Consider the following 26,311-nt stretch of genomic DNA (forward strand, 5'->3'; position numbering starts at 1 on the left):
TCACTAATAGAAAAATTATTTATTGAACTTTACCTTGTCAAAAATTAAACAGTTTTCATGTTTCTCTACTTAATAATAATAATAAATTCACTATTGGTGGATATGTCTATAAAAGTATGAAAGCTCACACTAATTTACATAGAGACATAAATGTGTTCTATACTATTTCAAAGTCCCCAAATCTTAATATTCCATTTGTAAATATGTCATCCTAATAGATATGTTAGGATTAGAAAGAATACTAAATTCTTTGGCACTGAATATGCTTCCTTGGTTTCTAATGGATCATTAATTTTTCTAGCACTTTTTCTAAATATTATGAAATGTGTCATTTCATACTTTACATACTTGACTTAAAGGCAATAAATCTGAACTAAGACTACACAGTGCAATAAAAAAGAACTTCATAATAATTGTATAATGGTTATGTAAACATTAGGGGAAGCTGGGTGAAGGGTACAGGAGAACTTCTACTATATTTGCAACTCCTCTTTAAGTCTAAAATTATTTCAAAATAGTTAAAAAAGGAACCTTGAATTGATGATCTGGTTCTGACTCTTCCACGCACTAACTTTGTGACTTACAGTAGCTTAACTTCTCGGAATTTTAATTTTCCCATCCATATAATAGGAGACTTGATAGATGCTCTGTAAGTTCCTTTTTCTTGAAAAAAAAAAATAGTATATTTTCTACCATTTGTAGAATCTGACAAAGAATATTATCAAAATCAATGTACATAATATGTACCTTACCATGTATTTTTAAATGAGTTAGCCATACACATTTTGAAGATGTACCATTAGGCACCATGAAAAATAAATACAAAGGAAGACAAGATTAATGTAAAGAATATATTCAATATACTTACTGTCTGTATTTTTGCATTTTAAAAACAATAATACTTATTAAAATCTACAGTTGAAAATACATTTTCTTGGAACCACAGTTCAAAATGTGATAGTTGAATCTTTTAAAACATTCAGATGTGAAAAATTTCTGGAGTAAAACAATGAAAGATAAAGATGTTAAGATATAAAAGGAGAAGAAAAATGATCTAAAAAAGAACTACAAAAGTAGACTAAAAGCAATAATTGACTAGTATTTATATGTTTTGTCAACCAAGTTTAAATCACTTGGACTGTATACCATATATACTGTATTCTGATAAAGCCTAGGTTGACTCCAAGTCCAATTGCCCCCAAATGGTCCTGGCTTATGCCAGATGTCCCAGAAAAATTGTTAATACCCTCAAAATTGTCCTAACTTAGATTATTATATGGTCACCCTAAAAATACTCAAGAGATACGACTTTTTGTTGTAGACCTTTCCATTTTAACCATAAGATCTTGTGGATTCATAAGATTACTTGACGTTGCAATTCCTCTCTGTGTAAATAATAGAAATATTTATCATAGTTCACTCTTATGCCATCATTGTGGTGTAATAAATTAGTACATTGTCACATCTTCTACCTTTTGTGATGTTCTTAGCTAGAGCTAAGGCCAGAGATCAAAAATAGACATAGGAATTGGTAGAATATAATTTTTTAAATGTATCTTTTCACATTTAAATATGGAAACAATCATTTTGATAGGATAGCTCCTTCATTAAAAAATACTGTCGGCCGGGCGCGGTGGCTCACGCTTGTAATCCCAGCACTTTGGGAGGCCGAGGCGGGCGAATCACGAGGTCAGGAGATCGAGACCACGGTGAAACCCCGTCTCTACTAAAAAAAAAAATATAAAAAATTAGCCGGGCGTGGTGGCGGGCGCCTGTAGTCCCAGCTACTTGGAGAGGCTGAGGCAGGAGAATGGCGTGAACCCGGGAGGCGGAACTTGCAGTGAGCTGAGATTGCGCCACTGAACTCCAGCCTGGGTGACAGAGCGAGACTCTGTCTCAAAAAAAAAAAAAAAAAAAATACTGTATATAGGAAGATGAAGTGAATTGAAGAAATAATAAATGAGATGTTATAAATATAATGAAATACAGCTTCAAATGATAAATAGTAAACACGCAGATGGCATCAGGGAATAGTTTGCAATATGGATTATTCAGATTTCTTATCTGTTTACTTCCTACTACTCAAATAAGCAATAGTATTTCTTGACTTCTGGATAAGCTTTTAATGCCTCTGGTGAAGGCTCCTTTCTAATGTAGTTTGCTATTTCCAGTGTTTATTACAGGTCAAATAATAAAAAATTATAACAAGATTATTTGTGTTTATAAGTACAATAACAAATTGGCATCCTTGTATATTAAAAAAATACATTACCATAAACCATTTGGATGTGAAAAACATTACCATAATCATTCCTAGATTTTGCTTTAATATTTAATCTTTTGGTTTCCCTATGTAGTCATAACCATGCTAAGTCATGAGTGTGTAATTTACAAGATATAATTCTAAATTATTGTATCCATGTATCATTTCATATAATTGAGAGCAAATTGAACTTACTTATTAAAAAATACCATTTAAATGTGGATGTATATGTGCATATATATATATACAAAGATTGTGTGTGTGTGTGTGTGTGTTTATTTGTATGATAGAATGAGGGAGACAAAAAGAAACTGAGTAGAGCTGTTCTAATTCTGTAGTAGTGGTAGAAAAAATAGTAAAAAAAATAGTTTTTTTTTCATTTTACCTTCTCATTATAGAAAATGTGGAACATATTCAAAAAGAGATAAAATAGTGTAATGAATCCCAGGTACTATATACCCACATTCAAAACTATCAACTGACCAATCTTGTTCCCTTTGTAACCCTTACCTCAGGATATTTTGAAGCAAATTCTGTCACATCATTTTTCTTCAAAAGTATTATAGACTTTTTTAAAAAAACTAAAATACTATTATTAGATTGAAAATAATTAGCAAAACTCCTTAATATCACCAAATATCTGATCTGTATTTAAATTTCTTTGATGGTCTTAAAAAGTTATTTTACATTTTGTTCAAACCTCTCCCCTAATAAAATACATGCATTGCAACTGCCTGGTATGTCTCAAATTTTTTAGGTATACATTAGTCAACTTTCAACTAGAGAAACCAGAGAAATAAAACCAATAAATATATACACGTTTTTAATTTTTATTGTTTAATATAGATAAATAGTAACAGAGTAATACTAAGGGAACTGGACTACACAATTGTGGGCACTGACTAAGCAAGCTTAGTGTCAGGAAGGTAGGGGGGGAATGGAGAGCAACTGCAGGCCCAAATATGCTTTGAGTCTCGGGCTTTCAGGAGGAACTAGTCACTTTGGTAACTAACCTCTTAAATACCTCCTTCCAGATACTTAAGAAAACTTTCAGAGTTTGTCCAGAATTTGACTGAGGAGCTGATATGGTTAGCCTTTGTGTCTCCACCAAAATCTCATGTTGAATTGTAATTCCCACAATCCCATAATCCCCGTGTGTCAAGGAAGAGACCAGGTGGAGGCAATTGAATAATGAGGGCTGTTTCTCCCATGCCGTTCTTGTGACTGTGAGTTCTCACGAGATCTGATGGTTTTATAAGGGGCTCTTCTAGCCTTCACTCAGCACGTCTCCTTCCTGCTGCCTTGTAAAGAAGGTGCCTTGCTTCCCCTTCACCTTCCACCATGATTGTAAGTTTCTTGAGGCCTCCCCAACTATGCTGAACTGTGAGTCAACTAAACCTTTTTTCTTTATAAATTACCCAGTATCGGGCAATTCAGTATAGCAGTATGAAAACGAACTAATACAGGAGCCATGACTTTATTTTGATAATTCTAGTCAAATTATCAAAATTTGTATAGTCACTAGACCTAGAATTTTCTACTTATAAAGGTCAAGTAAGAATTTAATATACTTCCTATCTCAGGAACATTAAACATATAGTTTTCATGTGAAAAGTTAAGTTTGGGTCTTTTCTTTTTTTTTTTTTGAGACGGAGTCTTTCTCTGTCCCCCAGGCTGGAGTGCAGTGGCGCGATCTCGGCTCACTGCAAGCTCCGCCTCCCGGGTTCACGCCATTCTCCTGCCTCAGCCTCAGGAGTAGCTGGGACTACAGGCGCCCGCCAACACGCCCGGCTAATTTTTTGTATTTTTAGTAGAGACGGGGTTTCACCGTGTTAGCCAGGATGGTCTCTATCTCCTGACCTCGTGATCCGCCCGCCTCGGCCTCCCAAAGTGCTGGGATTACCGGCTTGAGCCACTGCGCCCGGCCGGGTCTTTTCTATACCTTCCAAGAATCTACTTAATATGTTCAGTAAATCCTCCACCTTCTTGAGCTCATGGAAGACAGTTACAAAAAATTATTATCATTATTTATTGAATCTGCCGTGTGTCATTTATGGTATCATTTTGGCTATCTGCTTTTTCTCTTTAACATGGATCAAATTGTCCTGCTTTTCTGCATGTAATTTTTTATGAGATACCGGTTGTTGTGAATTTTATCTTGTTAGATGCTGGATGTTTTTGTGTTCCTATAAATATTCTTGAGCTTTCTCAAGGGATGTGGTTCTTTAGAAAGTGGAATTTTGGGGTCTTCTAAGCTTTATTAGGTGGGACCAGATCACCATTTAGTAATGGGCTAATTTTGCGTGTAACTGAGGGAATATCCTCTGAGTACTACAGCTGATGCATAATGAATTGTGAGGTTTTCAACACTGTGGGTGGTGGGAACAAGAACAATTCCCAGATATGTGTGAGCACCAGGTGCTGTTAACCTCTAATCCTTAGTTTTCTCCAGTGCATGTGCTGATTAGTACTTAGCTGAAGACTCAAAGGGACTTTTTCGCATTTCCAACGTTTTATTTCTGTGGAGCTCTTTTCTCTCAGTCCATTGCTACCCTGTGTATTCTAGCCATCCTCTTTGGTAGTTCCCTAACAAGTTAAACATAGAATTCCCATATGACTCAGCAATTCCACTCCTAGATATACACATGAAAGAATTAAAAGCAGATTTTCAAACAAGTACTTTAACATAAATTCATATAACAGCATTACAATAGCCCAAAAGTGGAAACAACCAAAATCTTCATCAACTAATGAGGGAATAAGCAAAATGTGATAGTCATCCAATGCAAAAATCATTGAATCATAAAGAGGACTTAAGAACTTACGCATGCTACAACATGAATGAACCTCAAAAATATTATGTTAAGTGAAAGAAGTCAGATTCAAAAGGTCACATAATACATGATTCCACTAACATGAAACGTACAGAATAGATAAATCCATAAAGACAGAAAGACTGTTTCTAGAGGCTTGGGGAAATGGCAAATGGGAAATGACTGCTTAATGGATTTGAGTCTTCTTTTTGGAATGATGCACATGCCTTAGAACTAGACACAGGTGATAGTTACACAGCATTGTGAATGTAAAAAGTACCCATGAATTGTGGTATACCATAAAAAGGTTAATGGCTAATTTTGTGTTATCTGAATTTTACCTCAGTAAAAAAAAATGTAACTCCCCCGATACTCTGCACCATCTTTCCAGAATCCTCTAATTATTTATTCTCTACAAAGAGATTATACTGTGATACAAGTATTTAGCACAAGCCCCATGTTTATAAAGGTTACACCCAATGTAAAACACATAATTTATGAAAGAAAATATTAATAATTTTCTTTAAATAATATTTTGACAATAATTAAAAGCTAAACAGAAGCACTTTATGTGTGTATGTGTGTGTAGTATTCTTTCTTCTATCATTGTAGAATGGCCAGATAAATACAATAAATATGTTTTCATTGAACATAAAGTGTGTATCCTCGTGATGCATTAATAATACATTTGTGGAAATTCTTGAAAGATTATTTCTTCACTCATTTCATATTTGAATAAGAAGGATGAATTAGGGAGGTGTCAGAAAGATAAAAATGAGAAGCAGTATTATATACCATTACCATTTTGTAGAAAAGCTTTTGTAGCATGAGGTAGTAGAGTGTAGTGATTAAGTATACACCCTCAAATCAGATTACCTGGGTTTGTGTATTGTCCTCTTACCTACCATGTGACCTTGGACAAGCTGTCCACCCTTTGTGGCTCAGTTTATTCACCTGTAAAATCAGAATAATGTCACCTGCCTTTGCTACAGAAAATAAGTACCCTATCAAAATGTATACTTCCCCTTGCACAGTGTAATGTTGTTTTTGAAGGATGGCTATCTGGCCAGGCACTAAGTTTCTGAGCTTCCCATGCATTCAGGTATGACCACGTGACTATTTCTCACTAAGAGAATGAAAGTTGAATTGCTGTATACCACTAAAGCCTCATGGTTTTTAAGAAATTATTGTGCCTTCTTCATAATATTTTCCCCTTCCATCAATCAGCTGGAAGTAGTGAACAATAAGGCTACTAGTCCCTGAACCATAATGTGAAAGAAAGCTGCCTATGACCAAAAATGCCTTCACTGGACTAGTATGTGAAGCAGGGAGGGGGGTAACATGTACTATGTTAAGGTACTAAAATTTGGGGGGCTGTTTGGTATAGCAGTAGGCATAATCCTAATAGTATGAATTAGGGTTATGAAGATCAAATAGATTAATGTAATAGTGCTTGCTTATAACTGAGCTTGGCATATTTTAAATGTTTGCTAAATGTTAGCTATGATATTCTCTTTTTACTGTGACAAAACATGTATACCATAAAATTTGCCATTTTAACCACTTTTAAGTGTACAATTCAGTGGCATTATTATATTCACAATGTTACGCAATCTTCACCACTCTATATTTCCAGAACCTTTTATCACCTCAAATAAAAACCTCTGCCCTTTAAGTTATAACTCCTCATTCTCCCTTCATGCAGACAAATTTGCCAATTCTGGATATTTCATCCAAGTGGAATCATCCAATATTTGCAAATTTGTGCCTTGTTTATTTCAGTTAGCATGATGTTTGCAAGGTTCATCCATGTTGTAGCATATGTAAGAACTTCGTTTCTCATTATGGCTGAGTAACATTCCATCATAGGTAATATCACATTTTGGTTTAACTATTTATATATGTTGATGAACACTTGAGTTGTTTCCACCTTTTAGCCATTGTGAATAGTATTACAGGGAACATTGGTATGCAAACATCTTTGTAAATGCCAATTTTCAATTTGGGGGGATATATACATACTCAGTGGAATTGCTGGATCATATGGTAATCCTATGTTTAACTTTTTGAAGAACAAACTGTTTTACGCAGAAACGGCATCATTTTACATTCCTATCAACAATATACAAGAATTCCACTTTCTGTCCGTCCATCATTAACACTTCTTTTTGTTTTGTTTTTGTTTTTATAACTATACTAGTAGGTGTGTAGTGGGATCTCTATGGATTTTGATTTTCATTTCCTTAGTCACTAATGATGTTAAGCATTTTAAAATGTGTTTATGTGTTGATTGTCCATTTGTATATTTTCATTGAAAAATATCTATTCAAGTTATTTGCCCATTTTTAAATTGAGCTTTTGACTTTTTGTTGTTCAGATGTGAGTATTCTTTACATATTCTGAATACTAATGCCCTGTTGGATATAGGATTTGCAAATACTTTCTCCCAATTTAAATATCTTTTCATTTTCTTGATGATGTCCTTTGATATATAAAAGTTATTAATTTTAATAAAGTCCAACTTATTTTTCTTTTGTTTTTCTTTTTGTATCACATCTAAGATTCCATTGCCAAATTTAATGTCATGAAGATTTACCCCTGTATCTTTCTAAGAGTTTTATGATTTTAGATCTTATAGTTAGGTCGTTGATTTATTTTGAGTTAACTTTCGTATATGGTATGAGGCAGAGATCCAATTTCATTTATTTGCATGTGGAAATCCAGTTGTTCCAGTACAATGTTAACTATTCTTATGAGTTATGGAAAGTATCAGAGTCCAGTATACAGTAGTTATAACTTCCTAATGACTTGAATATTAGCATACTCTATTTCTTTTATTTTCCTTTTTTTCCCTTCTTTCTTTGCTCTTTTAGCATACTCTATTTCTAAATGAAGATTTAGAAAAGGTTTTTGTTGGTACTAAGGGAGGAAGACAAAAAATGGAGAATAAAGATGAGGAAAGAGATGATAAGATTCTCTTTTATCTTGAAAAAGTCATATTAACGGTATGTTCCAGAGCCTCCAAAAATTCCTGGGCACTCATAGTAGGGTTCTGATATATAGTTTTATATGCCCTCTTTATGCCCTATTCCCCAGAAGTCCTGCTACTCTACATAAGGGAAAAGCCTGGGATGACAAAGGATAAATATTTTAAGTGTTCCAGACTTTTCCATTCTACATTTTCACCTCTGTGCTCTATTAGCTCTTTCTAAAATGCAAAGCCAAAATGAAAGTTACTCCCACCATGCTAAACTACACAACAACTAAAATTTCTCTTATGCCTTGCCTTTGGTCTAACAAAACATTTTGCCTCCTAAACTAAGGAAAGATAAGAATTTTAAAAATAGAACTTAGGTAGAAACTAACAAAAAATGGAAAGCATAGAAAAATTAAAGTTTAGTCTCTTCCATGTATACTAACAACTAAAATGTATCCATGAATTGGCTTCGTTAATACATGTTTATGGAACACCAAGGCTTGCTTCCTATTTCTTACTTCAAATATGCCAAAGCAGCATGCTTATCCAAGTGTTGTTAGCTGGAGATAGACTTGGGATATCCCCACAACCTAGGTAATAAGTTTCTCAGTTTTATTTGCAGATTTATTTCCGGCTCTCCCTCCTCAATCCCAGTTTCAATCTATATAGTTTTCATACTTTAAACCAATTATGTGAGTCATAGACATGGTCCTATATTCCCTCAACTAATCCCAAAGATTGCATATTTTGTTAGCACAACCCTTCATCACACCCCGATCCTATGATCTCTTTTAACCTCTCACTTACTTAGCTCATCCTTTGTCTGAATTATTTTTACTAATTGGTTGTGAAGTTAGTCCTACATGCTGGAAAAGACCAACCTCTTAGCATTGCAACCAAAGAGCAGTGCTATAGGTGTTTGTGGCCGAGAATATATTCAGCAAGTGCTGTTACCATGGTGGATTTAATGAGCCTATCAGTAGACCAGTGCCCAACATATAGTAGAAGACTAGCCTCAATAACACCATCATGGAGCATAAGGAGTAATGGTAAAGATACAATTCCCAGTAAGTAAAGACCAGTCCATATCCTCATCCTTATGTTCAATTTCTGAACAGGTACCAACTACAACTCCACTAGATCCTGGATATTTCTAGGGAGAAAAAGAGTCCCCTTCATTAAATACAAAAAGTATAATTTTTTTACTACTCTAAAGAGAGGGAATTTGAAATATGATTTGAGGTTTTTTTAGAACATAAAGTATGCAACTTAGTATGTGGAGCAAATTCACACTGGCTACATTAATATCCAGTCCTGGTCTCTCAAGCAGCTCTGTGGTTCTGACAGAAAATGCCATAATTCCCTGCTGGAACCTGTCTGAATCCTGTCAGCTCTTCTGACAGCCAGAAGCAGAGTTCTCATCTTTTACAGTTTCTAAAACCCTTTTTCTATTGAACTGCCCAGTAAATTCCTATTTCTCTGTCAATGAGAAATCTCTGAATTTCTCAGCTTATTTGCAAAACCGAGATGAATGACAGATTCTGAGTTTAATTACTATTGAAGTTCAGGACACTAGTTCTGTCTACCACCACAAGCCTTTTTGAAATTCCCCAAATGGGCTCAAACAGTACCCATCCACAGCTCTTTCATTTTAGGTTAACAGCTTGAAAGCTGCTCCACCAACATATGTAATACTAACCAAAATACTAGGAGATATCTAATGAAAATAAGGGCAAAGTTATTTCAGTAGACCTCATAGACCTAAATTAAAATTTTATTTCTGTAGATCTCCCTTTTAAAGACTTCCTAGTAAAGTTCACTCAGGGATGTCTGTATCTGTACCAGTTGTATATATTTTAATATTCTCTATATAGTATATTTTCCAGCATGGTCTTTCTGTATTTCAATCTTTTCATAACTCAGTTTGGAGTATTAAATGCTATGTCTTAACTTTATGCTCTTTGCATTCTCAGCCCTTTTGTTGACTATCTCTGTGACACTGGACAAGCACTTCACCTTTTGGGACCTTATTCATCTATAATATAAAGGAGTTTATTAAACCATTTTGAGAATCCTTATAGTTCTGCCTTTCTATAAGAGTAATTTGAAAATATGAAATATGGGTAAGAAGTCAAGGAAATTTTATCTCTAATTCTTTTCTGAGGCTTTGAAGAGTTAAATTTAAATCTATTACTTTATGAGAGAATACTAACTTACAATAATATATTAATTTTAATATATTATTGATAGTCAATGAAAGAAGAATAAAGTGTATTGAAATAGATATTTCTCAAAAAATTTGTAAATACTTAAGTCACTCACACATAACGTGTGATGCTGGATTCTTTATGTAGATTTAGATATTGAATATATTCTTTCACAATGCAGACAAATATTAATATATGTCCCTGTGATACATATAAAATGAAATTATTTGAAATAATTGCAAGCCAGAATCAATTATGTAGAGTCCAAAATGTATCATTCTGTTGATCCAAATTGTTTTGCCAAGGCAATTTTGAGGTAGAAGCAATTTTGAGGGAGTTTGATTTATACAGTTGATAGGTTACAGGCTTGCTGCCTTGTTTTATTTTACCAGCACTGTCTCCATTTTGAGCTAACATTTCAACGTAGGTAGATTTTATGTTTAAAAAATATTGTTTTCAGTGCCCTTATGAAAAATCACATAATCTAGGAACTCTGGTTCCACATTCACATGTAGCAGTGCTTGGCCAAAGCTGAATAGCAGCTCTCTGTTTAGTCAGGGCATAGGCTCTGGCCCTTGAACTGATTCCCACCACTCACACTTACAATGGGCTACTTCACTCATTATGTTGCCTACCTGCAATTTCAGTGAATATGTTTATCCCATTTGTTAGGACTGTTAATATGGAATGAAAATAAAATTTTCCTCTGGATTTATAAAAAAGGCTTTGGATTCCTTGTCACCCAAATTTAGCATCCTGTTTTAAAAGCATGTTTATCACAATTTGTACGTTTTTTTAGCTTTTAGATCTTTAAGCTTTCTGAAGTGAGTAAATGTCAACCCTTGATTGGCATAATGTCCAAATAGAGACAAGGACAAGCATTGAGTTATATATTCTTCACAGAGAAAATACAGAAAAAAGTATTCCGTTTAAATTGAATACCAATTAAATGGAATATTTAATAAGCACCATTATTAATAGTTAAAATTCCTCAAATATTTCACCTTAACACTAAGAAAGCTATTTAGACATTCAAACACTGAAAATAAAGCTAAATTAGACGGATGTGTTATGGCTTTAAGTGGAACCCCTTTTTCAATAAAAGTAAGTTATAAAATCCTTTTTTTTTTTCCTTAGAGATGGAGTCTTGCCCTGGCCCCCAGGCTAGAGTGCAATCATTATCATAGCTCATTGAAGCTTCAGCCTCCCAATTAGCTAGGACTATAGGTGTGCTACCACACCCAGCTAGTTTTCTTTAAATTTTATAGAGATGGGATCTCACTATGTTGCCCAGGCTAGTCTCAAACTTCGAGCCTCAAGCGATCCTCTTGCCTGGCCCTCCCAAAGTGCTTGGATTACAGGTGTGAGCCACTGCATCCTGCTTTTAACATGTTAAAATGATGTTTATGACATACACTCTTAACATGACTTTGAAATGATCAAAGTATTTTTACTCAAAACTCAAAAATTTAAATCCAGTGTATGCAGAATCCCAGAGGCTCTTCTGCAAAGTACTAGGAAGTCACACATAGTAGTTTAAAAACTATTGTTCAATTACCAACTAGCCAAAGATGAAAATACTTAGAAGATTAATAAACAGTTTACTTAAACTAGAGATTACTTTGCTGTTTGTTCCCTCCCTTCTTAAAATATATTTAATTCTGAAAGAGATATATGGAACCACTGAAGCAGGAAATTATCTTGATGCCTCAGCCATATTTGTGATCTTTCCACCATGAAGTCTCAGGTGAATGATAGGGTAGAAAATAATATGTTTTGTCCATGGCAGCTGCTGTAGGACAAGGAAATAAAGATCTCTACCTTAAAGTAGATTTCAAGCTTTCTGTAGTTGCATTACCTAAAAATTGCAAAATATCTTTTTTATTTTTATTTTTTAGAGAAAAGTTTTTGCTCTTTCACTCAGGCTGACTGGAGTAGTGGCACAGTCACGGCTTACTGGAGCCTTGAATTCTTAGGCTCAAGTGGTCCTCCCACTTCAGCTTCCCATGTAGTGGGGACCACAGGCATACCACCATACTTGGTTAATATATTTTTCTTTTTTTTTTGCTGTTGTTTTTTGTTTTTGTTTTGGTTTTGGTTTTGGTAGAGATGGTGTCTCACTGTGGTGCCCAGACTGGTTTCAAACTCCTGGCCTCAGCTGATCGTTCTGGGCCTCCAAAAATGCAGAAATCACCAAAATATCTTTTATTTGATTTCATAAAACATATTATCCAGCCTCTGGGATAGGCTACTTGGCATAGACATTTAATTTTCTGAGTTTCATCATTCTGTTTTATTTTATTTTGAGAATTTGGTGGAGATGCTGGAGATCATGAAAAATATTGAGATGTTCCCAACCAGATGTGCAAAATTTTACCTTATGATATCTTACAAGGTTCTTTTTTGCATCTTAATTCTGATAAAAATGTCATCAAAAATGAACATTGGTCTGGCCAGTAAATACAGTTCAGACAGATTGAGTGCTTCCACAGAAAACATACTAGACATTTAAATGTATTTCCACTATTAGATTATAAAATCCAAGGTACCAGAGCTTGTATCTGGCTAGGTCATCATTTCATTTCATTTCTCAACATAATACATGGCCAGAATATATGTCTGAAAAATATTTGTTAAATGAATCCCTACTACTTTTTAATGACCTATTAATTGCATCCTTAATATGTAAGAATTCAGAAGCTTTCAGATATACATTCACTGTAATTAAGACAGATGCAAACTACTCAGGAAGTATCAAATATGCAAAGTTTACAGTGAAGCCAGCTATATCATGTGTAGCCCTTATTTTAGTATTTTTAGGTCAGTGTTTCTCAATATCTTCAGATTAAATGTACCCAAGTCACCATATTTGCTGAACTAATAGTTATAGTACCCTTTAGTATGTTGTTTAATAGTCCATATAGAATGAGCAATTATTTTCAGACAGGTGCTATACTTTTGTAGATAAAACAGAATGAAATTTTAAAATATTTTTCATGTAGTGGAATTACTATGTAATATGTGAAAAGATTCTCAACCTCATTATTAATCAGGAAAATTAAATTTAAGCCATAGTAAGAGAGTTCATATCTATCAGATTAAAGCAATGTAAATATCTGATAATAACAGATTTGTCAGGATATGAAGCAATGGTACTCTCATCTTCTTTGGTGGGTGTATAAGGCCAATATCCCTGAATAACATAGATGCAAAAAGCCTTAACAGAATACTAACAAACTGAGTCTAGCAGCATATCAAAAAGCTAATTCACTAGGATCAAGTAGGCTTTATTTCTGGGATGCAAGGTTGGTTCAACACATTCACAAATCAGTCAATGTGATATACCACATAAACAGAACCCAAAACCAAAACCATACAATCATGTCAGTAGATACAGAAAAAGCCTTTAATAAAATACAACATCCCTTCATGACAAAAACCCTCAACAGATTAGGCATTGAAGGAACATAGCTCAAAATAGTAAGAGCCAACTATGACAAACCCATAGCCAACATTATACTGAATGGGCAAAAGCTGGAACCATTCCCCTTGAGAACTGGGACAAGACAAAGATACCCATTCTCACCACTCCTATTCAACATAGAACTGGAAGTCTTAGCCAGAGCAACCAGGCAATAGAAAGAAATAAAAGACATCTAAATAGGAAAAGTAGAGGTCAAACTATCTCTCTTTTTAAGTGATACGTTTCTAGAATTAGAAAACCCAAAAGTCTCTGCCAACAAGGTTCCTGGAACTGATAAACAAATTAAGTGAAGGTTCAGGATACAAAAAATGTACAAAAATCTGTTGCAGTTTTATATGCCAATAATGTTCTAGTTGAGAGCCAAATCAAGAACACAATCCCATTTACAGTAGCCACAAAGAAAATGAAATACCTAGGAATTCATCTGATGAAAGAGATGAATGATCTTTGTAAGGAGAACTACAAAACACTGTTGAAAGAAATCAAAGACAACACAAATAAATGGAAAAATATCCCATGCTCATGGATTGGAATAATTAATAGAGTCAAAATGGCTATATTGCCCAAAGAAATTTACATATTCAACACTATCCTTATCAAAATACCAATGTCATTTTTCATGGAATTAAAAAAAAATCTATTCTAAAATTCATTTGGAACCAAAAAAGGGCCCAAATAGCCAGAGCAATTCTAAACAAACAAACAAAAAGCCAGATGCATCACATTGCCTGACTTCAAACTATATATGAGGCTACAGTAAATCAAAACATCATTGCACTGGTATAAAAAGAGATGTATAAACCAGGGGAACAGAATAAAGAACCCAGAAATAAACCTGTGCACTTACCATAATCTGATCTTTGAAAAAGTCGACAAAAATCAGCAATGGGGAAAGGACTCTATATTTAATAAATGGTGCTGGGATAACTGTTTAGCCATATGCAGAATGAGACTGGACCCCTACCTCTTGTCATATATGAAAATTAACTCAAGATGAGTCAAAGATTTAAAGTAAGAGCACAAACTATAAAAATCCTAGAAGAAAATCTAGGAAAATACTCTTCTGAACATAGGCTTGGGCACATAATTTATGGCTAAGTCCCAAAAGCAATTGCAACAAAAACAAAAAATAGACAAGTGGGATCTAATTAAACTAAAGAACATCTGCACAGCCAAAGAAACTACCAACAGAGTAAAACAGACAGTCTACACAATGGGAGAAAATATGCCCAAGCTATGCATCTGACGAATGTCTAATATCCAGAATCTACAAGAAAATTAAAAAAATCAATAAGCAAAAAAACAAAAAATCCAACTAAAAATGGGAAAAGGACATAAACAGACACTTCTCAGAAGGAGACATACAAGCATCCAACAAACATATGAAGAAATGCTGAACATCACTAATCATCAGATAAATGCAAATCAAAACCACAATGAGATACCATCTCACCAGATTATTAAAAATTATTAAAAATTCAACAAACAATATGTTGATGAGGCTGAGGAGAAAAGGGAATGCTTATACACTGTTGGAGGGAATGCAAACTAGTTCAGTCACTGTGGAAAGCATTTTGGAGATTTCTCAAATAACTTATTAATAAAATAGAACTACCATTCGACCCAGCAATCTAATGGGTATATAATCAAAGGAAAATAATTCATTCTATCAAAAAGTCACATATACTCATATGTTCATTGCAGCTCTGTTCACCATAGCAAAGACATAGAATAAACCCAGATGCCCATCAACAATGGATTGGAGAAAGAAAATGTGGTACATATACACCATGGAATACTATGCCACCATAAACAGGAATGAAATCATGTCCTTTGCTGCAACACAAATGGAGCTGAAGGCCATTATCCTAGGCAAATTAATGCAGGAAAAGAAAACCAAATACCACATGTTCTCACTTGTAAGTGGGAGCTAAACATTGAATGTACATGAACATAAAGATGAAAGCAATAGACACTGGGGACTACAAGACAGCAGAGGGAGGGAGGGAGCAGAAGCAGATGTGGGCTGAAGGACCACCTGTTATGTACTATGTTTACTGCCTGGGTGACAGAATGGTTGGGACCCCAAGACTCAGCATCATGCAGTTACCCATATAGCAAACCTGTACATGTACCCTTTAATCTATAATAAAAGTTGAAATTAATTTATAAAAGAAAATAGTTTATAGTAGACATACAGGCTATTCACAGATATTTCTTCTTCTTTTCTGGGCTTACACTAAAATGTTTACCACCCCCTTAAAGTTAAATGTGACTATGTAACCTGTATACTTTTCAAGTTGGAGACTTTAAGAGCTGGTGAGTGATTAAGGAGGTTTTTCCCCTTTTTTTGTGGTGACTGGCAGCATATTCTTAGGGAGGATGATGTGAAAAAGAGACTCTCCCTACTCAACCCCCTATCTAAGATGAAAACATAACATGAGCAACAAATAAACCTTTGATGTTTTAACCACTAAGATTGTGGAGGTTGTCCAAGCCCATTCCCACTGCTCTAGCATTACTAAGTAAAGTCAAACATTTTTGTGTTTATTACCCAGCAATTTCAATCGATGGCATTTGCCCATTTGAGTATATGTATAAGGAAGCAGGTAGAAGGATGTTTACAAGAACATTGTGGTAATAGAAAAAATGGAGTATCCATAAACTGTAAAAGAATAAACTCTAATATATTCATACAACAGAATGTTGTAGAGCAGAGAAAATTAATGAAACATAGCCAAATGCATCAACGAAGACGAATCTCTAAGTATATTATTGAATGTAAGAAGCAAGTCAGAATAGTACAATTCATGTTAAATGCAAAGTGTGAAGAGTTGATGGAAATTATAAGAATCCATGCATAGGTTGTAAAAATATAAAGAAAACCTAAGAAATGATTAATATGAAATTCAGGATCGTGATGTTCTCTTCTCCACTATCTCTGTATAGTGGAGAAGACAGAGAAATGTACTCAAGAAGTAGAGGGCTTTTAACAGGCAGTGTTTTATTTCTTAACCCAAGTAATGGATATGTCTGTGTTCATGTTAATACACTGTAACTTGTCCTTACATGTTTTATATATTCCTTTCCATGTATTCCATATTTCAGGGATAAAACTATTTTTGAATCCATCAATAATAATCCTGACAAAGAGCAGCCCATAAAATAGGTTGAATAATATTTTGTGGAGTATATAATTCCTTAAGAAAAGTTTGATTTTGTTGTTCAGGGACACAGATAGAGATGAAATAAGTGATATCCTAATTTTGATTTGGATGATTTTTGTGAGAAGTTGGGCAATGTTTTATTAGCTCCATTTACATTTTTAGGTTTATGAAGTACCAGTATATTTGAAGATTAATGTTTATAAAACACCTTGCATCTGAAATAGTACCATATTCTGTATTAAAATATGATACTACTATTGAAAATAATATATTAAAAATACGCCATAGCTTCTGACTAATGAGTGTTCTTGAATGAGTAATGGCAGTATTGGCAATCTAGATCATTATTGGGTTGGTTCTGAGTGATGATATGAAACATTTAGCTTAATGAAAGAGATAAAAAATGATAGCAATTAGATAGATTTTTTGAGAGCTGAAAGTTCAAACATATACCAAACTCTGAAAACACTTTCATAGTGCTTTTTACATGATGAAAAAAATCTGCCAGGGGCATACAAATCCATGGGAAGAGTGTTTTGAACATAGAAAAAAAATGTAACCTTGCTTAGGATGTTAGCACCAAATGTCAAAATGCCATGCTGCTGGCTTTTGGTGTTAACTTTTGTAGATTACAGGTAACCCTCCATACAACGCTGGTTTTTCAAAGGGTCGTGAAAAAAAAAAAAAGGTCCCTGCCAACATCACACCTAAATTAACAGTTTTCCATTTTTTAAAATAAACCTAAATTAACAGTTTTCCATTTTTTTTAATGAGCAGGATTTAGTACAGTGCTTTCCTTAAAGGTAGGTCATTAAAGACAGGCTGTTAAGTCAGGCCTGAATAAAACAGGGGTTTGAGGACTGACTCCAAGGTGGGTGAACACAGCATCTGAAGCATGACAGTATCAGGTAGGAGCTGAGTTAACAATCCTATCCATGGAGAGTAATGTGACCGATAAAAGCACCCTAGTAGTGGTATCTAAAAAATGGCCAAATTTAATGTCAAAGAAACCCATCTGAGTTCAAATTAGACCTAAGTCAAAGCCATGGGTATAGGTATGTTTCTAGAAAAGAGAAGTAGGTTAGGATTAGGCAAGCTGGAAGGCTGAGTAGGATTTGCTAACAGGAAGTTAGAATGTGAATCTGAACCCAAAGCAGGCTGCTAATCATAAAGAAAAAGTATACAACGTAGCTGTTTGCTCCATCTGAGTAACATAAATGTCTAGGGCATTCATACCAAGAGCATTATATGTATGTCCTAAACTCTTCTCAGCTAGGAATGGAAGTTTGAGTAGTCTACCAGGCTTGTGTGATCCCCAGTTTTTGAACCACATAGGGTTGAATTTGCAGGATTCTGAAGGACTTCTGTACTTGTAATTGGCCAGACCCAAAAGGAAAGGACTGATTATAAAAACCATCTTTTTAATGGTTAGAGATAGTCAAAATTTTTGATTCTACTTGCTGCTTCCTGGATGCTGTGAGAAGCCCAAGGCAGACAGAGGAATCACATAGATGAGAACAGAGGCATTCTAGGTATATTAAGCACTGACAACCCCATGAGTGGATAATTTTGGTAGCCACCTTCTAATATGGCATCCCATAAAGGCTGCTTCCTGGTATTCACATACCTGTGTAGTCCTCTTCCGCACTGTATCAGTGTTAGTTTGTTTGAGTACTACAGAGGTGATGATTGTCACTTCCAAGATTACATTATAAAATGCGCTGTGGTTTCCATCTTGGTGGCCCTCTCTGAGATCACTCTCTCTGGGGGAAGCCAGCTGTTATGTTCTGAGGACACTCAGGTAGCCTATGGAGAGGCCTATCTGGTGAGGAACTGAGGCCCACCATGAAGTGAGTCTATCTTACTTCAAATGAATGCAAATTTAGCTGATAGCTTGACTCAACCACAGGAGAGACCCTGAGACAGAACCACCCAGTTAAGTTTCTCTTGGATTCTGGATCCACAAAATCTGTGAGATAATAAATTTTTGTATTCTCAAGCTGCCAAGTTCTGGAGTAACATATTGTACAGCAATTAATAACTAAAGCATACATATTAAGCATTTCAGGTCAATTGAGACTCCAGATGATTGTAGCCCCAGCTGACATGTGGAATAGAAGATGCCATCTGAGCTAAGTTAACCTTAAGTCATGATAGACAATAAACCAGTTGTTATATTAAGCCATTAAGTTTGGGGATTTTTTGCAGCAATAGATAACTATAACAGAAATTGATAACTAGAAGTGGGGTACTGCTGTAACAAAAACCTAAAATATGTGACCACTCAGTGGCTATCAGCCAAAGGAGCCTCAAAGAAACAGTTAATGGCAGCTGTAAGATAGCAAGGAAATTGTTATTGGAGCCTGGGGGAGAGGTGACTCTGTTCTGCCCTATTGTGGAGTGGCAGAATGTTTGACAATGCTGTAACTTGCAGAAATATAAAAGGTAGAAAATATATCTAATGAACCTCCGTATTTGGCTAATGAGATTTCTACACAGAATGTTGAAAGTGCCAACTGGTTTCTTTTAGTTGTGTATGATCATTAATAGGGTAAAATAAACTAAAGAAGGAACTGTTCAATTTTCAACCAGTGTCTGGAGTGTGGGTCAGCAAACATCTTCTGTATTGGACCAGATAGCAAATATTTTATGCTTTTCAAGCTGTATGGTGTCTCTAGCAACTACTCAAGTCTGTAGTTATAGCATAAAATATATAGACAATGTGTAAATGAATGGGTATGGCTGTGTTCTAAAAAAACTTTGTTGACCAAAGTAGGCGACAGTCTGCATTTTACCTGTGGGCCAAAGTCTACCCACCTCTGATCTAGAAGAAACACATTTGAACCAGTATTTGTAGGTTGAAACATAAATTATTCTTTTATCTAACCCCTTCAGCCCACAAAAAGTTTTCAGAATAAATAAAAACCTGGAGACAAAGATCAGATTCAGAGTGGTACCAGAACAGCCTCAGAGCGAAAGTGAACATCAGTTAAGGGTATAATTGGAAGTCTCTTTGTACAGTCCTCAGAAAGACAAAGGGATTATCCCTTAGACTCTCTCATATAGATAATGGGGCTTTTAAAGAATCTTAAGGGCTTGCCTTCTTTGACCTCTCACCTAGACAACAGAGTTTCTCACAATCTTAATGGACTGCCTCTTAATCCCAAAAGGGATTTTTAAGAATGTAAAAGTATTGTCCCCATAGCACCCTGATTCTAAGGCCAAGGTAGAGAGGAGTGTGTTCTAAAGAAGTCTGTTTTAAAATAACAGTATAGACAGGAGACTAAAAAATTTTAAAGAAATTTTAACAAGTTGGAGTAAAAGAGACAGAAGTAGTTCAAATTGAAATAAGACCTCATGTGTTATTAATCTCCTATGAGAACATGATTTCACTGCAAACACATTCCATTTCTTATGGAAAGAGAAGGATGACTCAGAAGGCAGAGCTATGGGGAACCACTCTTCGGTAGCAGAAATTGACCCTAATAAAGAAATATTTTCTGTCCCTTGAAACAAAGAAAATGGTGACAAGTCTTTCTCGATCTCAGAATTACTATGAACTAGTAACTGCTATGGGTCTCCTGTTTCACTGTTTAAAATTGGAGGTTTCTATTGTGGCTGCCATGACCCTTTTCCACTCTTGTATATTGTGCAGGTCAGAAAATGATTTTATTGGTGTTGTTTCATTTTTTTAGTTCACAATTGCTCCTGAGGACTGTGAAAAGTCTCCCCCATCTGCATCTACCTCTGTCAATAGATGACAGGAGTGTTGGATATGAGCTGATACATAATGGAATGGGAATTTGTGGGGATCTTGTGATGTGGTGATTGTACTTGGTGTGATAATTGTTACTGCCAGAGGGCGGAATCTGGAATGCCTCTCCAAATTCTTCCCCTTCTTGTACATGCATGTTAGTCCTAGTATCAAGTGATGGAGTTTATCTCCCCTTTCCTAGACTATGGGCTGCTCTTGTGACTAACTCTGATCAGTCAAATGGCTATGAAACTGGTGAAATTGCTGTTTTGGGACTCACAGGCCCAGAATTTAAGAGGATTGGTAGTGTGGTAGATACAAGATATGCTGCTCAGATCCCCTCCTTAGAAAAGAACTTGTTGTGCAGCAGTAAGGAATGAAGATGGCAAAAAGCCTTGAACTCCTTCAACATGTACCTCAGCTGTAGAGACCTGGCTTACCTGAGATCATACTCTCAGGACAAAGGGAGCATATAAAGGTCTGAACATTTTGTCCTGATGTGTGACAAGCATGCATGTTAAACAGCCACATCACAGTTTGACTTCTCTCTCTGCCTAATCCTGCTCTGCTTTTTTCCTCGGGTGGTGATTCCTAACAAACATCTTGTACATAAAACTTCGCAGAATCTTCTTGAGAATCCAACCTACAACAGGTAGCTTGTACTTCCTGCCCCTTAGAATCTGGTAGCCAGGCTGTGGAAAAGCCAAATCTGTATGGAAAGGCCACATGGAGAACACTCTGGTCCATGAACCTAGCTGAGTCCCTTGTCAATAGACAGCACCAGCTGGAAGCCATGCGAATGAGCCGTCTTGAACTTTCAGCCCTGCTAAACCCCCAGGTGATTGTACCCCACCTTGCTGACATCACACAGATCAGAACCACCCAACTGAACCCGGTCAAACCATGGAAACATAAACAGCAGTAAAATAATTGTTTTGAACCACTAAGCTTTGAGGTGGTGTTATTATGCAGCAGTAGTTAACAGAAACATCTTCCCAGCAATCTCTTTGCTAAGCAAGTTTTTGGCAAATTGCCACTGCAGCTACTTCCTCTGTTTACTGTTAACTGGTAATATATTCCCCACCTTTCTATCCCCAGGTTATTGTGCACTTATTGTAAAACTCAGTATTCCTTTATCTTTTCGGATCTTCATCTATTTGGGAAACTATCTCTCAAATTTTATAAAAATATAAAAAACAAAGTCAGGATTTCTAAAAAGAGGAGGTTTAAGCAGAAAACTTTCAGACATTGCTCTTTGTCCTGTCTTCTTGCAGATACATATCTATTTCTAAAAAGAGGTACTTCGTCTTGCCCTTTCTTATGAACAACAAGCAAGGGGTTAAGGTATATTCATCTCTTTTACTTTCCATAAAAGGAAAAACAGATTTTGCTTGTCTGTATCTGAAGGTCTTAGTCCAAAATAGGATATTTTCCTAAGATTCTGCTGTAACCAATAGTATTTGACAATCTGTTATGCCTTGAGCAGACTTTGAGAAATGTGGTCTTAAATAATTAATTTTTAATGGTAGCTTTTCAGGGAAATTATTAGGTGGATAAGTTTGGAGTAGGATAATTTTTGAAGACTTTCAATATATTTTTAAATAGTTCCATAAGATAAGAAAAATTGGCTGCCTTATTTTCAGTTTCCAACTCTTTATTAACAGGGTAAGATAAAGTTGTCTCTTTCAACTATGTGAAGATCTTTACATTGGTAAATGAATTATTAAGAATCTACTATACATAATAGAAATATTATTATATTAGCTGGGTATTTCATAACCTTTTGTGTACTTTTGGTAATGTTTGTCTTTTATTTTTTTGAATTAAGGTTAGGTTTAACCCTTTGTGCAGATTTGCCCAGGATAGACTGCTTTATGTCCATTATCTTGTGATTACTATTATTATTATTATTTCTATTGTTTTCTTTTTTTTTTTTTTTTGAAACAGAGTCTCATTCTGTCACCCAGGCTGGAGTACAGGGGCACCATCTCGGCTCACTGCAAGCTCTGCCTCCCAGGTTCACGCCATTCTCCTGCCTCAGCCTCCCAAGTAGCTGTGACTACAGGCGCCTGCCAACACAGCCGGCTAATTTTTAGATTTTTAGTAGAGACGGGGTTTCACTGTGTTAGCCAGGATGGTCTCGATCTCCTGACCTTGTGATCCACCCACCTCGGCCTCCCAAAGTGCTGAGATTACAGGCGTGAGCCACCATGCCTGGCCACTATTGTCTTCTTTTATTCACAAAACTGCGCTTCTTTGGATGGTAAATTATGTGGTTACCTTATCTCAAGTGGCAGTCATATCTAAGACATAAAACTGGGCATACTTATATCAAAAAATAATTAGACATATTTAAATATTTTAAAAGTTAGCATGTTTTGGCCACATAATATGATCAGAGTATTTAAGTGTATTTGAAAGCTTAAAAAAGGTTAGCATACATTTTAAAAAGAACCTACATAATTTTAGGCTTAATTGGTTTAAAATGCCCTTTCTCAAGTTGAAATAAATTAGACTCCATAAGTTGACTTTAATAATTTTTGCCTATAGCATATTTTCCAGTTACTTGAAGAAGACAAATGAGGTTTGAAACCACAAGTAAATTAGAGGTTTTCTTGATCAGCAGTTACATAAATTAGAGGGAATGTCAGTTTTATATTAATATTTAATAATAAGTTGATTAAACTTTGATTGAAAACTTGTTTGTTTACATATTATGTAAATTTATTTTGAAATAAGGTTTATGGATTTAGATGATGTTTACATATGTTAGTTTCTAAGTTTACATGTGCCACATAAATTTTGGTGCCTATATGACAGCCCCTAAACAAATTTGAATTTAGACAAAAATAGCAAAATGGTAGAATTAGTGATTAGAAAGATTTTCTTTCTTTTTTAAAATAACTTCAACTTTTGTTTTAGATTCAGAAGGTACATGTGCAGGTTTGTTACGTGGGCATATTGTGTGAAGCTGAGGTTTGGGACACAAATGGTCCTGTCACTAAAGTAATAAGCAGATACCCAACAGTTAATTTTTCAACCCTTGCTCGCCATCCTCCCCACCCACTCTAGTAGTCCCCAGTGGCTGTTGTTACCATCTTTATATCCATGTATACCCAATGCTTAGCTTTCACTTATAAGTGAGAACATGTGGTATTTGGTCTTCTGTTCCTGCATTAGTTTGCTTAGGAAAATGGTCTTCAATTGCACCTATGTTGCTGCAAAGAACATGACTTCATTTTTTTTACGGCTTTGTAGTGTTCCTTGGTGTGTATTTCATGTTCATTATTCAATCCATGGTTGAAGGGAAAGATTTTCAAACTTAAAGTTTAACCTTTGTCCCCATTAGTTTTATATTTTTAATTTTAAACAAGTGTCATATATACTGACATGAAAAAAAATCTCTATTTTCATTTTCTCTCTTGGAGCCCTGTTTGCTAGCCCTATATCCTAGCCAGATCCATTTTCTGATCTTCTTTGCCTTGTGAATTTTATCCTTGTGAACTTTATGATGTGGTTTCCTTTGTCTTGCATGTCAGTTAAAGGACTAGTATCCAAAACATAAAAAACTCTTAAAGCTCAACAGTAAGAAAACATATAACCCATCTAGACACCTCACCAGAGAATATAGACACATGACAAATAAGCATATGAAAGATGTGCATAATTATTTCTTATAAGGGAATTCCAAATTAAAACAACAATGCAACACCATTTTATAACTATTAGACTCACTAAAATCCCCCAAACTGACAATACAATTCTGATGACAATGAAGAGCAACAATTAATTCTCGTTGTTAACCTGACTTCAACCTATGCTATAAGGCTACAGTAACCAACACAGCATGGTACTGATACAAAAACAGGCACATAGATAGAATAGAAATATCCTATTTCTATTTAGGAACAGAATAGAAAATCCAGAAATAAACCTGCATACCTACAACTATCTGATGTTTGACAAAGTTGATGAAGATAAACCATGGGAAAAGGACTCCCTATTCAGTAGATGGTGGTAGCATAACTGGGTAGCCACATGGAGAAGAGTGAAACTGGATCTCTGTCTTTTACTGTATACAAAAATTAACTCAAGGTGAATTTGTGATTTAAATATAAGACCTCAAACCATAAGAATCCTAGAAGAAAACCCATGAAATGCCATTCTAAACATTTAGCCTTGGCAGAAATACCATTCTAAACATTAGCTTTGGCAAGGAAGTCATGACTAAGTCCTCAGAAACAACAAATGAAAATTAACTAGTGGGACCTAATTAAACTAAAGGGCTTCTACACAGCAAAACAAACTATCAACAGAGTAGACAGACAGCCTACAGAATGAGAGCAAATATTCCGAATTACTCATATGACAAAGGTCTAATATCCAGAATCCATAAGGAACTTTAATCAATTCAACATGCTAAAAGCAAACCCATTAAAAAGTGAGCAAAGGACAGGACAGATATTTCTCAACAAGACGTACAAGTGACCAAAAAACATATGAAACAATGCTCAACATCACTAGTCATCAGAGAAAAGCAAGTCAAAACCACAATGAGATATCATCTCTCACCCATCACAATGGCCATTTTCTAAAGTAAAAAACAAAACAAAGCAAAACAAACAAAAACAAGAACAGTTGCTGGCTAGGCCATGGAGGAAAGGAAACGCTACATACCCACTGTTGGTGGGAATGCAAGCTAGTTCAGTTACTGTGGAAAGCAGTTTGAAGATTTCTCAAAGAACTTAAAACAGAGCTACCATTCAGCCCAGCAATCCCATTACGGGGTATACACCCAGAGGAACATAAATTATTTTACCAAAAACACATGCAGTTGTATATTCACTGAAGCACTATTTACAAAAGCAAAGACACGGAATTAACCTAGATGCCCATTCAATGGTGGATTGGATAAAGAAAATGTGGGACATATACACCATGGCATATTATGCAGCCAGAAAAAGGAATGAAAGCATTTCCTTTGCAACAACATGGATAGGCTGGAGACCATTATCCTAAGCAAATTAATGCAGGAAAAAAAAAAATAAATACCACATGTTCTCATTTACAAGTGGAAGCTAAACACTGGGTACACATGGACATAAAGCTGGCAACAATAGACACTGGGACTACCAGAAAGAGGAGGAATGGAGGGAGGCAAGGGTTGAAAAACTACCTATTGGGTACTAAGCTTACTACTTGGGTGATAAGATCATTCATACCCCAAAACTCAGTGTCATGCAGTACACCTGTATAACAAACCTGTACATGTACCTCCTGAATCTAAAATAAAAGTTGAAGTTATTTTTTAAAAAAGAGAAATCAAAACAGTCTAGGAACTTTGTAAGACATTTTGGTAGTATTAAAAAATATTTTCAATATTTAATATATTTTATTTTATTTTTTTTTTTGAGACGGAGTCTCGCCCTTTCACCCAGGCTGGAGTGCAGTGGCGCGATCTCGGCTCACTGCGGGCTCCGCCCCGCCGGGGTTCACGCCATTCTCCTGCCTCAGCGTCCCGCGTAGCTGGGACTACAGGCACCCGCCACCTCGCCCGGCTAATTTTTTGTATTTTTTAGTAGAGACGGGGTTTCACCGTGTTAGCAAGGATGGTCTCGATCTCCTGACTTCGTGATCCGCCCGACT

The 26,311-nt window shown here is 35.4% G+C and overlaps 1 long non-coding RNA gene across 3 annotated transcripts in view; it reads left to right on the forward strand.

The window, feature by feature from the left end:
- Nucleotides 1–26,311, forward strand: part of LOC131381580 (uncharacterized) — a 119,713-nt gene that overhangs the window by 2,626 nt on the left and 90,776 nt on the right. The window contains exon 1 of one of the 3 annotated variants that reach the window (XR_009210416.1): nucleotides 21,659–21,733. The exons of the other annotated variants lie outside the window; for them this stretch is intronic. This is a non-coding gene — a long non-coding RNA (uncharacterized LOC131381580). Of the gene's footprint in view, nucleotides 1–21,658; nucleotides 21,734–26,311 lie in introns of those variants that run through there. 3 annotated transcript variants of the gene reach the window in all.

This window comes from Hylobates moloch, unplaced genomic scaffold, assembly GCF_009828535.3.
Source record: "Hylobates moloch isolate HMO894 unplaced genomic scaffold, HMol_V3 SCAFFOLD_16, whole genome shotgun sequence".
NCBI classification, from domain to species: Eukaryota; Metazoa; Chordata; class Mammalia; order Primates; family Hylobatidae; genus Hylobates; species Hylobates moloch.